Raw genomic sequence first — 12997 nt, 5'->3', positions numbered from 1 at the left:
TAAAAACATTCCCACTGTATGTGACTATAGCATCATCAATGTCAGAACCATTTAGAAATCCGAACAGTGTCTTTGACAATATATTATTTGCTTTTAGACGGTTAACGTGTAGGTTGTGCATTACCGTTTCGAAAATTTGCTGGAAAAGTGAAGCTGGCCGCGAATTTGGCGATATTTCTTAATCTCCTTTCTTAAACAAAGGCTTAGCTTGGTATCTGATGCGTCATCTTTGTACAAAATGAGCACAAGACGTTAAAATATCGTATTATTGTTATTATTAATGTGTTGGTATTTTAATGTTCTTATGATGCAGTTATTTTAAGTAGCTTTCTTGTGATGGGAACTGCACATCATTTTTTTCCGTGAAAGGCATTTAATGCAACTGACATAGAGGCGTGTTAAATGAAATAATTTGTAGGTGTATGAATAGCGGTACAAAGATATCCAATCGCAAAAAGAAAAAAAATCTTTACTGCAGCCCTGAAAGCCTATAGCGGGTGCGTCGATTTGTTCAGACGATGTGGAACCCATCAGAAATGTGAAAAGCCGAAGTCTGAAAGGCGAGAAGTCTCTCACTAGGCTGGAGTTCGTGCCTCAAGGACGTACCTGTTGCGACTGCTGGAGCAAGAGTTGCTGTGTGCTGTGTGATGCGTCACTGACTGCTGACTTGTCAGCGAGCGATTGCTGGAACAAGGGCTGCTACGTGTGCTGTGTGATGCGTTACTGACTGCTGACTTGTCAGCGAGCGACTGCTGGCGGTAGCGCTCCGTAGCGTGACCAGCGGTTTTCTGCCGGCCGCTATCTGGCCTTGAGGAAGACACCTGCAGACTGCCGTCACGTAACGGACGCTAGGACGCTGATATACCTCGCAGCCCCGCAGCGCCTGGTTTGGTACAAGTCATACTGACAACTGGTTATGGTGGTAGTCGAAAGGCTATTAGCTTCCTCTTGTAGCAGTAGTATACCTTGAGTCGCTGGAGGAGCGGAGCGTCGGAAGTGACTGGAGAAAGGCACAGGTCACTCCCGTTTTCAAGAAGATTCGTCCAACAGACGCAGAAAACTACAGTGTGTATGTCTGACGCCGATCTGCTACAGAATTTAGGAACATGTTTTACGCCCGCGCTTATGATATATCTTGAGCCGAAGATCTCCTCTGTAGGGGAGAACAATGATTGGGTGGAACAGCTCTCTCTGCTTGCCCCAAACACACAAAAAGCAGTAGATAGCGGCGGTCAGGTTCATGCCGCGTATCTCGGGTTCTGGAAGGTACTCCATAAAGTTCCACACAGATCAGCTGTATGAATTTCTAGCAAGCAGGACGTAGGGTATCATTCTGAACAGAGAGAGGTCCTCAGACATAAAAGTAACTTCGGGTGTACTCCCTGGTAGTGTAATAGGACCAATGTTTTTCACTATAAGTATAAATGACATAGTAGACAAAGTTGGAAGTTCCACCAGGCTTTTTGCGGATGCAGGAAATTTTAGCAGAATTCAGGAAACCCTGCCGAGTATCGACGCTTTTGTCAGGAACTGGCAACTGATCGCCCAAACATAAGTAAAGGTCACATATTGCACGTCCTTAGAGAGAAAGACCCATTATTGTATGATTGCGCAATAGCAATGAAGATACTCTCGAAGATAGTACTTCCAAAGCAGTGTTACTAAACACAGCCTTCCGAAATACCTTCACATAAGAAGACGAAGTAAATATTCGAGAATTCGAATGAAGAACAGCTGCCAACATGAGTAACTTAGAAGTAACTATTAAAAAAAAATGGTTCAAATGGCTCTGAGCACTATGGGACTTAACTTCTGAGGTCATCACTCCCCTAGAATTTAGAACTACTAAAACCTAACTAACCTAACGACATCACACACATCCATGCCCAAGGCAGGATTCGAACCTGCGACCGAATCGGTCGCCAGGTTCCAGACTGTAGCCCCGAGAACCGCTCGGCCACCCCGGCCGGCGAGTAAATATCCTCGGAGTAGTGAAGCAACTTAAATCACTTAACAAAAGTAAGTCTTCTGGTCTAGACCGTATACCAGTTACGTTCCTTTCGGAGTATGCTGATGCATTAGCTCCATACTTTACAATCATATACAACCGTTCGCTCGACGAATGATCCGTACCCAAAGACTGGAAAGTTGCACAGGTCACACCAATATTCGAGAAAGGTAGTATGAGTAATCCACTAAATTACAGGCCTATATCGTTAACATCGATATGCAGCAGGATTTTGAAACATATACTGTGTTCGAACATTATGAATTACCTCGAAGAAAACGGTCTATTGACACACAGTCAACATGGGTTTAGAAAATATCGTTAATGTGAAACACAACTAGCTCTTTATTCACATGAAGTGTTGAGTGCTATTGACAAGCTATTTCAGATCGATTCCGTATTTCTGGATTTCCGGAAGGCTTTTGACACTGTACCACACAAGCGGCTCGTAGTGAAATTGCGTGCTTGTGGAATATCGTCTCAGTTATGTGACTGTATTTGTGATTTCCTGTCAGAGAGGCCACAGTTTGTAGTAACTGACGGAAAGTCATCGAGTAAAACAGAAGTGATTTCTGGCGTTCCCTAAGGCAGTGTTATAGGCCCTTTGCTGTTCCTTATCGATATAAACGATTTGGGAGACAATCTGAGCAGCCGTCTTGGGTTGTTTGCAGATGACGCTGTCGTTTATCGACTAATAAAGTCATCATAAGATGAAAATAAACTGCAAAACGATTTAGAAAAGATATCTGATTGGTACGAAAAGTGACAGTTGACCCTAAATAAGGAAAAGTGTGAGGTCATTCACATGAGCGCTAAAATGAATCCGTTAAACTTCGGTTACACCATAAATCAGTCTAATCTGAAAGCCGTAAATTCAACTAAATACATAGGTATTACAATTAGGAACAGCTTAAATTGGAAGGAACACATAGAAAATGTTGTGGGGAAGGCTAACCAACGACTGCGTTTCATTGGCCGGACACTTAGAAAATGTAACAGACTACTAAGGAGCCTGCCTACACTACGCTTGTCCGTCCTCTTTTAGAATACTGCTGCGCGGTGTGGGATTCTTACCAGATAGGACTGACGGAGTACATCGGAAACGTTCAAAGAAAGGCAACACGTTTTGTATTATCGTGAAATATGGGAGAGAGTGTCACAGAAATGATACACGATTTGGGCTGGACTTTATTAAAAAAAGGCGTTTTTCGTTGCTCAAGAAATTACTATCACCAACTTTCTCCTCCGAATGTGAAAATATTTTGTAGACAACGTCCTACATAGGGTGGAACGATCACCACGATAAAATAAGGGAAATCAGATTTCGTACGGAAAGATGCAGGTGTTTATTATTTCCGAGCGTTGTACGAGATTGGAATAATAGAGAATTGTGAAGGTGGTTCGACGAACCTTCTGCCAGGCACTTAAATGTAATTTGCAGAGTATCCATGTAGATGTAGATGTAGATTACACCATTCCAGAACAATCAGTGGAAGTAGTTACTCCTATATAATATCTACGAGTAAGCGTGCAGAGCTGTTTAAAGTGGAACGGCTACATACGACTAACTGGAAGTAAGGTAGATGCCTCAGCAAGTGTAGTCCACCCAACAAAGGAGGTACCGTACAAAACACACGTTCGTCCAATATTTGAATACTGGTCGTCAGTCTGGGATTCGTCACAGATAACATTGATAGAAGAATGAAAGAAAATCCAAAGAAGAGTAGTGCGTTTCATCACAGGTTCATTTGATGAGCGCGGAAGTGTCACTCATACGAAGGGTTAGATGCTGCAAGAGATGCATTCAGCATCAAGTAGTGGTTTACTGACAAAATACACGTTAGTACACCCTCCAAACAGGCCCAGCGCCACAGAAACAAAGATCTAAATCAGGTAAAATTGGCTGATAACCATCAAACTGATGATGAAGCAGAGACCGCTGTGAGGTACAACTCAGGAATGATGTAAAAATGGTATACATGTAGGTACCGAAAGTGTCCCACATGTCCAACGGACACTGCAGTCTGTACTTGCCGTCAGAAGTATCAGACCAGTAAGAAGATTACCAAGAGAGAAGTGATGGTTACTACATCGCTACAGAGATCACTGGCAAAAGAATACTTACACGAACGTGCTGTTTGTCACCTTGGCATAAACATAGAGGAACAACAACCTCATAGCGGGTGTCAAAGCCTAATGGCTTTTTGCTGTTGCACTTCTGTCACTGCAATGCCACGGGGGGCTACACTGACGTGCAGAGGACCAGGGTACGATTTCTGGTACTGCCAGGGACTTTTCCTTGGTAGGAGGATTGGTAAGGGGTTGGAATCAGAATACTGAATGAGACGTAGCCGCTCCAAGGTTTAAAAAACCGACGAACGGCCGAGAGAGCACCCTGCCCCCATACTACGTCCGAATAACGCCATGTAACGGACGATGACACTGTGGCCCGTCGTTATTTTATGGGCTCTATGTGTCTGATCATCGAGTTATATTCTGTTTTTTATTCTTGTTTTTAACAGAGTTGTGCAAGGAGACGAGACTGGGCCAGTTGTGGAAGCATGTTTCTCGCAATAAGCTAGGCGATTACTGCCTCGCAGTACAGTTGCTCGAGACTGTTCTGTGCGACTGCTGTAGCGCCCCTTTATTTACATCGATCAAAACGTTGCACGAAACGTGCAGGGAGAGAATGAGCTGGCTGTTTTGGCGAGACAACTACGCTGAAGAGCCAAAGAAACTGTTGCAGCTGTCTAATATCATGTAGGGCTCCCGCGAGCTCGCAAAAGCGCCGTAACACGACGTGGTGTGCACTCGACTGAAGTACTGCTGGAGGAAATTGACACCATGAATCCTGCAGGACTGTCCATAAATCCGTAACAGTACGTGGGGTAGAGATCTCTTCTGAACATCACGTTGCAAGGCATCCCAGATATGCTCAATAACGTTCATGTGTGGGGAGTTTGGTGGCTAGCGGAAGCGTTTAGACTCAGAAGAGTGTTCCTGGAGCCACTCTGTAGCAATTCTGGGAGTGTGGGGTGTCGCATTGTCCTGCTGGAATTGCCCAAGTCCGTTGGAATGCACAATGGACATGAACGGATCCAGGTGATCAGACAGGATGCTTACGTACGTGATACCTGTCAAGAGTCATATCTAGACGTAGCAGGAGTCCCATATCGCTCCAACTGCACATGCCCCATACCATTATAGAGCCTCCATCAGCTTGAACAGTCCCCTGCTGACATGCAGGGTTCATGCATTCATGACGTTGTCTCCATATCCGTACACGTCCATCCGCTCGATACAATTTGAAACGAGGCTCGTCCGATCAGGCAACGTGTTTCTAGTCATTAACAATGCAATGTCGGCGTTGAAGAACCCAGGTGAGGCGTAAAGCTTTGTGTCGTGCAGTCATCAAGGGCACACGAGTGGGCCTTCAGCTCCGAAAGCCAATATCGATTATGTTTCGTTGAACGGTTCGCACGCTGACCCTTGTTGATGGCCCAGCATTGAAATCTGCAGCAACTTGCTGAAGGGTTGCACTTCTGTCACGTTGAACGAGTCTCTTCAGTCGTGGTTGGTCGGTCCCGTTCTTGCAGGATCTTTTTCGGGCCGCAGCGATGTCGGAGATATTCACGATACACGATACATTCGTGAAATGGTCGTACGGGAAAATCCCCGCATCAACGCTAGCTCGGAGATGCTGTGTCCCATCGCTAGTGCGCCGACTATAACACCGCGTCCAAACAAACTAAAATCTTGATAACCTGTCATTGTAGCAGCAGTAATAGATCTAACAACTGCGCCAGACACATGTTGTCTTATATGGCCGTTGCCGACCGTAGCGCCGTTTTCTGCCTGTTTACATATCGCTGTATTTGAAAACACATGCCTATACCAGTTTATTTGGCGCTTTAATGTATGTCAGCGTGTCCTGCCGTATCCGTGGCTGCTGCATCAGCATCCCAAACAGACTTTTTATTTTAAAGTTGAGAATGGATGCTGGAAGATAATACTTTCCTTCTTCGTTCAAGTCCCATGGTAGGGTCTAGATTACACTGTGCAAGTCTTACGAAGCTGTTGTATGACTCTGTTTCTTGTAGTATACGTACCTTTAGCCCTAGGCGCTTTTGGGTCTCTGCCAAAATCCAGCACGCATTTAAGTCCCATAAGATTTGACACACATTTGAACAACTAAATAAAGCTGAATCGCCGCTGCAGTGTGGCCACATCGCGGTTTGGAGAAGAGACAGTTATTGCCGTTCAGCGCTTTTCACGGTAAGACGTTTGAAGAAACACTGAATTTCGTTGGCTGTCAGGAGTCAGTGGAGGTCTATGTGTGAGCAGAACGGTTTAAAACTGGACTACCTTCCGACAAGAGCTGCACTAGATATATACGCTCGAATCTTCCGCCAGCTGAAGACAGCATTTCTCCATTGCGAAGGAATCCTATACAGAATCATGTTAAATATACAAGGAGATTTGTAAAAGTATAGCTCTAGAGAGGTCATATAAATTATTTTTTCTTTATTGTTTTATTTTAATCACAATATTTAGGAATAAAAGCCAACACGTACATTCACAACATAAATATTTCAGTGTGTCTGTATAATATCTTTGCCACAAAAGGCCTGTTGTCTATTATCGAGACTAAACGATCGAGCGGCAGGGCTGATTGTTGACTTTTCCCGTGGCTGGTGTGTTGGTTTTCGTGCTTACAGAAAGGAAAAGAACTTTTTAATCAGTATGCCACCAGCTTCGTGTGAATTGCTATACGCGTCGATGGACTACACTTTCCACTTTCAGGGATTTTTTTCTCTTTCTTAGGGTGCCCTGCCCATATTCTCCACAACAGCATATCAAGCGCTGCTGGAGTCTGAACTGTTGACATTGAAATAATCGTCATGAAAATATTTAATTATTTTTTCAATATACACGGTAAGGGCAGAGAGGATGAATGAGTTCTTTTTACATGTTGGTGTGACTCATCAGATTCTTCTATCTCACTCAAAGACAAGATGGCTCGTTAATGTTCACAGCTGAGAGAATTCTTAAGTTTTGGATTACATTAAAACAATTTTTTGACGACGAAGACAGGGCACCTAAAATATTTTCAGGTTAACAGTAGTCAGATCTGTGAAATTTACGTCATGTTTATGTAGTCAAACTTAGCTTTGTTTCAATAATGTATAAAAACAGTGGAGAAGAATAAAGTCTCGATAATTGAAATAAGAAATATATTAACCATCTCTCAAAGATGTCTGAGTGAAAGGAAGAATGGTAATTTTATTGGTATGCAAACCAAGATGAATTTGAAGGGAAAGGTTTTCGTGTTTGTCTTACGGCAGTCCCCAAGTAGCACAAAAACTGGAGAAAGTCTTTGATAGACACACTACTGGCCATTAAAATTGCTACACCAAGAAGAAATGCAGATGATAAACGGGTATTCATTGGACAAATGAATTATTCTAGAACTGAGATGTAATTCCTCCCCCCATGAACCATGGACCTTGCCGTTGGTGGGGAGGCTTGCGTGCCTCAGCAATACAGATAGCCGTACCGTAGGTGCAACCACAATGGAGGGGTATCTGTTGAGAGGCCAGACAAACGTGTGGTTCCTGAAGGGGGGCAGCAGCCTTTTCAGAGGTTGCAAGGGCAACAGTCTGGATGATTGACTGATCTGGCCCTGTAACATTAACCAAAACGGCCTTGCTGTGCTGGTACTGCGAACGGCTGAAAGCAAGGGGAAACTACGGCCGTATTTTGTCCCGAGGGCATGCAGTTTTACTGTATGGTTAAATGATGATCGCGTTCTCTTGGCTAAAATATTCCGGAGGTAAAATAGTCCCCCATTCGCATCTCTGGGCGGGAACTACTCAAGAGGATGTCGTTATCAGGAGAAAGAAAACTGGCGTTCTACGGATCGGAGCGTGGAATGTCAGATCCCTTAATCGGGCAGGTAGGTTAGAAAATTTAAAAAGGGAAATGGATACGTTAAAGTTAGATATAGTAGGAATTAGTGAAGTTCGGTGACAGGAGGAACAAGACTTCTGGTCAGGTGACTACAGGGTTATAAACACAAAATCAAATAGGGGTAATGCAGGAGTAGGTTTAATAATGAATAGGAAAATAGGAATGCGGGTAAGCTACTACAAACAGCATAGTGAACGCATTATTGTAGCCAAGATAGATACGAAGCCCACACCTACTACAGTAGCACAAGTTTATATGCCAACTAGCTCTGCAGATGACGAAGATATTGAAGAAATGTATGATCAAATAAAAGAAATTCTTCAGATAGTGAAGGGAGTTGAAAATTTAATAGTCATGGGTGACTGGAATTCGGTAGTAGGGAAAGGGAGAGAAGGAAACGTAGTAGGTGAATATGGACTGGGGCAAAGAAATGAAAGAGGAAGCCGCCTGGTAGAATTTTGCACAGAGCACAACTTAATCATAGGTAACACTTGGTTCAAGAATCATAAAAGAAGGCTGTATACATGGAAGAACCCTGGAGATACTAAAAGGTATCAGATAGATTATACACTCCTGGAAATGGAAAAAAGAACACATTGACACCGGTGTGTCAGACCCACCATACTTGCTCCGGACACTGCGAGAGGGCTCTACAAGCAATGATCACACGCACGGCACAGCTGACACACCAGGAACCGCGGTGTTGGCCGTCGAATGGCGCTAGCTGCGCAACATTTGTGCACCGCCGATGTCAGTGTCAGCCAGTTTGCCGTGGCATACGGAGCTCCATCGCAGTCTTTAACACTGGTAGCATGCCGCGACAGCGTGGACATGAACCGTATGTGCAGTTGACGGACTTTGAGCGAGGGCATATAGTGGGCATGCGGGAGGCCGGGTGGACGTACCGCCGAATTGCTCAACACGTGGGGCGTGAGGTCTCCACAGTACATCGATGTTGTCGCCAGTGGTTGGCGGAAGGTGCACGTGCCCGTCGACCTGGGACCGAACCGCAGCGACGCACGGATGCACGCCAAGACCGTAGGATCCTACGCAGTGCCGTAGGGGACCGCACCGCCACTTCCCAGCAAATTAGGGACACTGTTGCTCCTGGGGTATCGGCGAGGACCATTCGCAACCGTCTCCATGAAGCTGGGCTACGGTCCCGCACACCGTTAGGCCGTCTTCCGCTCACGACCCAACATCGTGTAGCCCGCCTGCAGTGGTGTCGTGACAGGCGTGAATGGAGGGACGAATGGAAACCTGTCGTCTTCAGCGATGAGAGTCGCTTCTCCCTTGGTGCCAATGATGGTCGTATGCGTGTTTGGCGCCGTGCAGGTGAGCGCCACAATCAGGACTGCATACGACCGAGGCACACAGGGCCAACACCCGGCATCATGGTGTGGGGAGCGATCTCCTACACTGGCTGTACACCTCTGGTGATCGTCGAGGGGACACTGAATAGTGCACGGTACATGATTGGGTGGAACAGCTCTCTCTGCTTGCCCCAAACACACAAAAAGCAGTAGATAGCGGCGGTCAGGTTCATGCCGCGTATCTCGGGTTCTGGAAGGTACTCCATAAAGTTCCACACAGATCAGCTGTATGAATTTCTAGCAAGCAGGACGTAGGGTATCATTCTGAACAGAGAGAGGTCCTCAGACATAAAAGTAACTTCGGGTGTACTCCCTGGTAGTGTAATAGGACCAATGTTTTTCACTATAAGTATAAATGACATAGTAGACAAAGTTGGAAGTTCCACCAGGCTTTTTGCGGATGCAGGAAATTTTAGCAGAATTCAGGAAACCCTGCCGAGTATCGACGCTTTTGTCAGGAACTGTCAACTGACCGCCCAAATATAAGTAAAGGTCACATATTGCACGTCCTTAGAGAGAAAGACCCATTATTGTATGATTGCGCAATAGCAATGAAGATACTCTCGAAGATAGTACTTCCAAAGCAGTGTTACTAAACACAGCCTTCCGAAATACCTTCACATAAGAAGACGAAGTAAATATTCGAGAATTCGAATGAAGAACAACTGCCAACATGAGTAACTTAGAAGTAACTATTAAAAAAAATGGTTCAAATGGCTCTAAGCACTATGGAACTTAACATCTGAGGTCATCAGTCCCCTAGATTTAGAACTACGTAAACCTATCTAACCTAAGGACATCACACACATCCCTGCCCGAGGCAGGATTCGAACCTGCGACCGTAGCGGTCGCGCGGTTCCAGACTGAAGCGCCTAGAACGGCTAGGCCACAGCGGCCGGCCAACGGGACGCTAAGGAGACTATCAGTAAAGAAACAGAAATGAGATCAGACGCCAATACAACTCAAGATCAAGAAAAGGGTGCATTATTACAGACAATACATGGAGTCACAGCTGAAATGATAGGTGTTGAATTTTAAATTCATGAGGTCAAACTTGAAGAGAAATTTTGGTTATAAGTCTAAGAAATATCTGGGTAGTTACCCCACAGAACGCATTCTCTTCATAAAGCGTCGATTTGGTCCTGAATCGGAGTATTTTAGACAGTTCAGAAACCCTTTTCATTTCACATTCTTCTGCCCTTAGGACTGATGATATCTTATGTGTCTTTGACACCTGTACTCCTCAGCTAAGCATGATTTAGCCGCTGAGCCTTACCTGCAAGTGTTTTCTGTTGTTGAGCGTCTTCCCTGGCGAGCGGGGCGCTGCAGTTCAAATGGTTCAAATGGCTCTGAGCACTATGGGACTCAACTGCTGTGGTCATTAGTCCCCTAGAACTTAGAACTACTTAAACCTAACTAACCTAAGGACATCACACACATCCATGCCCGAGGCAGGATTCGAACCTGCGACCGTAGCAGTCGCACGGTTCCGGACTGCGCGCCTAGAACCGCGAGACCACCGCGGCCGGCGCGCTGCAGTCTCTCGTCGACAATGCCTGCGGTGGCGAGTACACGCGGAGTCAGTAGTAGTATTATCACTTCGATGCTGAGAATGACTGTGATGACATGAGGGCGTACTGAGGTTGCCAACCTTCCCGTACAGTAAAGGATTTCCTTTGTTTGAGGGATAAATAAGTAGCGCCACATGGACCTTGTATAGCATACTAAAATCCCGTATTTAACGTTTTTCCGCTAATTTACTCAATTCCTAAAATTCATTTGTCGAAATTATATAAATGGTGGGACCACTTGTCGTTGAGCAATATACTATCGTATGACTCTGTCTTATCGCACTGTCATAATCACGGTACGGTACGTCACTCTACTTACTTATTATTAGAAAATGGTTTTAAGTTTGAATTTACCTTATCTACACTATAGCCCAAGTCAGTTGTCAAAGTAACTTAAATAATACAATCTATGACGTGTTACTGAACAATACTATCAAGTTTAAAATGTTTTGACAACAATGTATGACGCTTTATTTAAATGAACCGATTCTTATCTGGGGTGCTGAAACAACAACGATTACACGCAGACAACAGATTTCAATTGTCAATGCTAGATACCCGTCATCAACTGTTTGTTGCACGAATATGGTTAGCGACGAAGTAGCAACATGTTATTCACTTCCTAGGCGACTTAAACAGGTATGTGTTTATCTACAAAGATGAGAAAAGGCATTAATGGCTAACACACGTCAATAGTATTTCACTCAAGGAGAAATGTGTATGTTGTAACTCAGTTACCGTTGTCAGAATCTTTTTAGTTGTGAAGAATGACAATTAAATGTTGACCAGAAACAGATGAGCACTGTTTTGTCAGAGATTATCTCAATGATGGAATCATGTATGGTAATGTTCAATTTTTGACGTTTTGAATTCTTGTAACAGTTTAAACAAACTTTTAAGTATTTGCATTCAAAGCTGTTAATACAGTATTTTACAATGAACTGATTAATATAATTTTACTGCTTACTACCTGGGCATGTCCTTCACGTAGAGTAACGGATTGGCGTCTCAAATATTCTATAATTTGGCCACCGTACAGCATACAGTCGCAGAAAATGCTCATGCGAAAGTTAATGTGGGGAGAATTTCAGCAGTTGTATCGATAGTAAATACATATTTGATATATGAAGAATAATTCAGACATGTCAGTTCGAGAATCTTTCACGCTGAGCGAAAGTAAGTTTAAGGGACAATATGTCATCTTATGCAGTTCATGTGAATACTCAATATTAGTGTGGATAAAGACTGGGAAATAATTTCTAGGAAGATGTGGTTTTCAGTCGAAAGATTGGTCTGATGCAGTCTGTTCTGTTTAAACCTCTTCATCTCCGAATAACTACTGCAGCCTGCATCCTTCTGAATCTGCTTACCGTGTTCGACTCTTCGTCTCCCTCTGCAATTTTTACCTCTCACACTTCCCACCAATATTAAATTGGTGATCCCTTGATATCTCAGAATGTGTGCTATCAACGGGTCCCTTCTTTTAGACAAGTTGTGCAACAAATTTCTTTTCTCCCCAATTGTATTCAGTATCTCCTCCTTAATTACGTGATTGACCCGTCTAATCTTCAACATTCTACTGTAGCACACATTTCAAAAGCTTCTATTTTCTTATTGTCTAAACTGTTTATCGTCAATGTTTCACCACGATACACGGCTACCATCGTGACAAGTGTCTTTAGAAGAGACTTCCTAACACTGAAATCTATTTTCGATGTTAACAAATTTCTCTTCTTCAGAAATGCTTTTCTTGCCACTGCCAGCCAACATTTTATATCCTCTCTACTTCGGCCATCATCAGTTATTTTGCTATCCAAATAGCAAAACCTATGTACTACTTTAAGTGTGCGGTTCTAGGCGCTTCAGTCCGAAACCACGCGGCTGCTACGGTCGCAGGTTCGAATCCTGCCTCGGGCCTGGATGTGTGTGATGTCCTTAGGTTAGTTAGGTTTAAGTAGTTCTAAGTCTAGGGGACTGGTGACCTGAGATGTTAAGTCCCATAGTGCTTAGAGCCATTTTGAACTTTTAAGTGTCTCGCTTCCTATTCTAATTCCCTTAGAATCAATTGGTTTCAT

The 12997-nt window shown here is 44.0% G+C and overlaps 1 protein-coding gene across 1 annotated transcript in view; it reads right to left on the bottom strand.

The window, feature by feature from the left end:
- The window catches only part of LOC126282081 (uncharacterized), a 70510-nt gene extending 69775 nt beyond the window's left edge, over positions 1-735 (bottom strand). The window contains exon 1 of the mRNA XM_049981536.1: positions 607-735. The gene's annotated coding sequence lies outside the window, so the exon portion shown is untranslated. The remainder of the gene's footprint in view (positions 1-606) is intronic.
- Between the last annotated feature and the right edge of the window lie 12262 nt (positions 736-12997).

The sequence above is a fragment of the Schistocerca gregaria genome, chromosome 7, assembly GCF_023897955.1.
Source record: "Schistocerca gregaria isolate iqSchGreg1 chromosome 7, iqSchGreg1.2, whole genome shotgun sequence".
NCBI lineage: Eukaryota > Metazoa > Arthropoda > Insecta > Orthoptera > Acrididae > Schistocerca > Schistocerca gregaria.
This window is presented reverse-complemented; position numbering and strand designations above follow the sequence as displayed.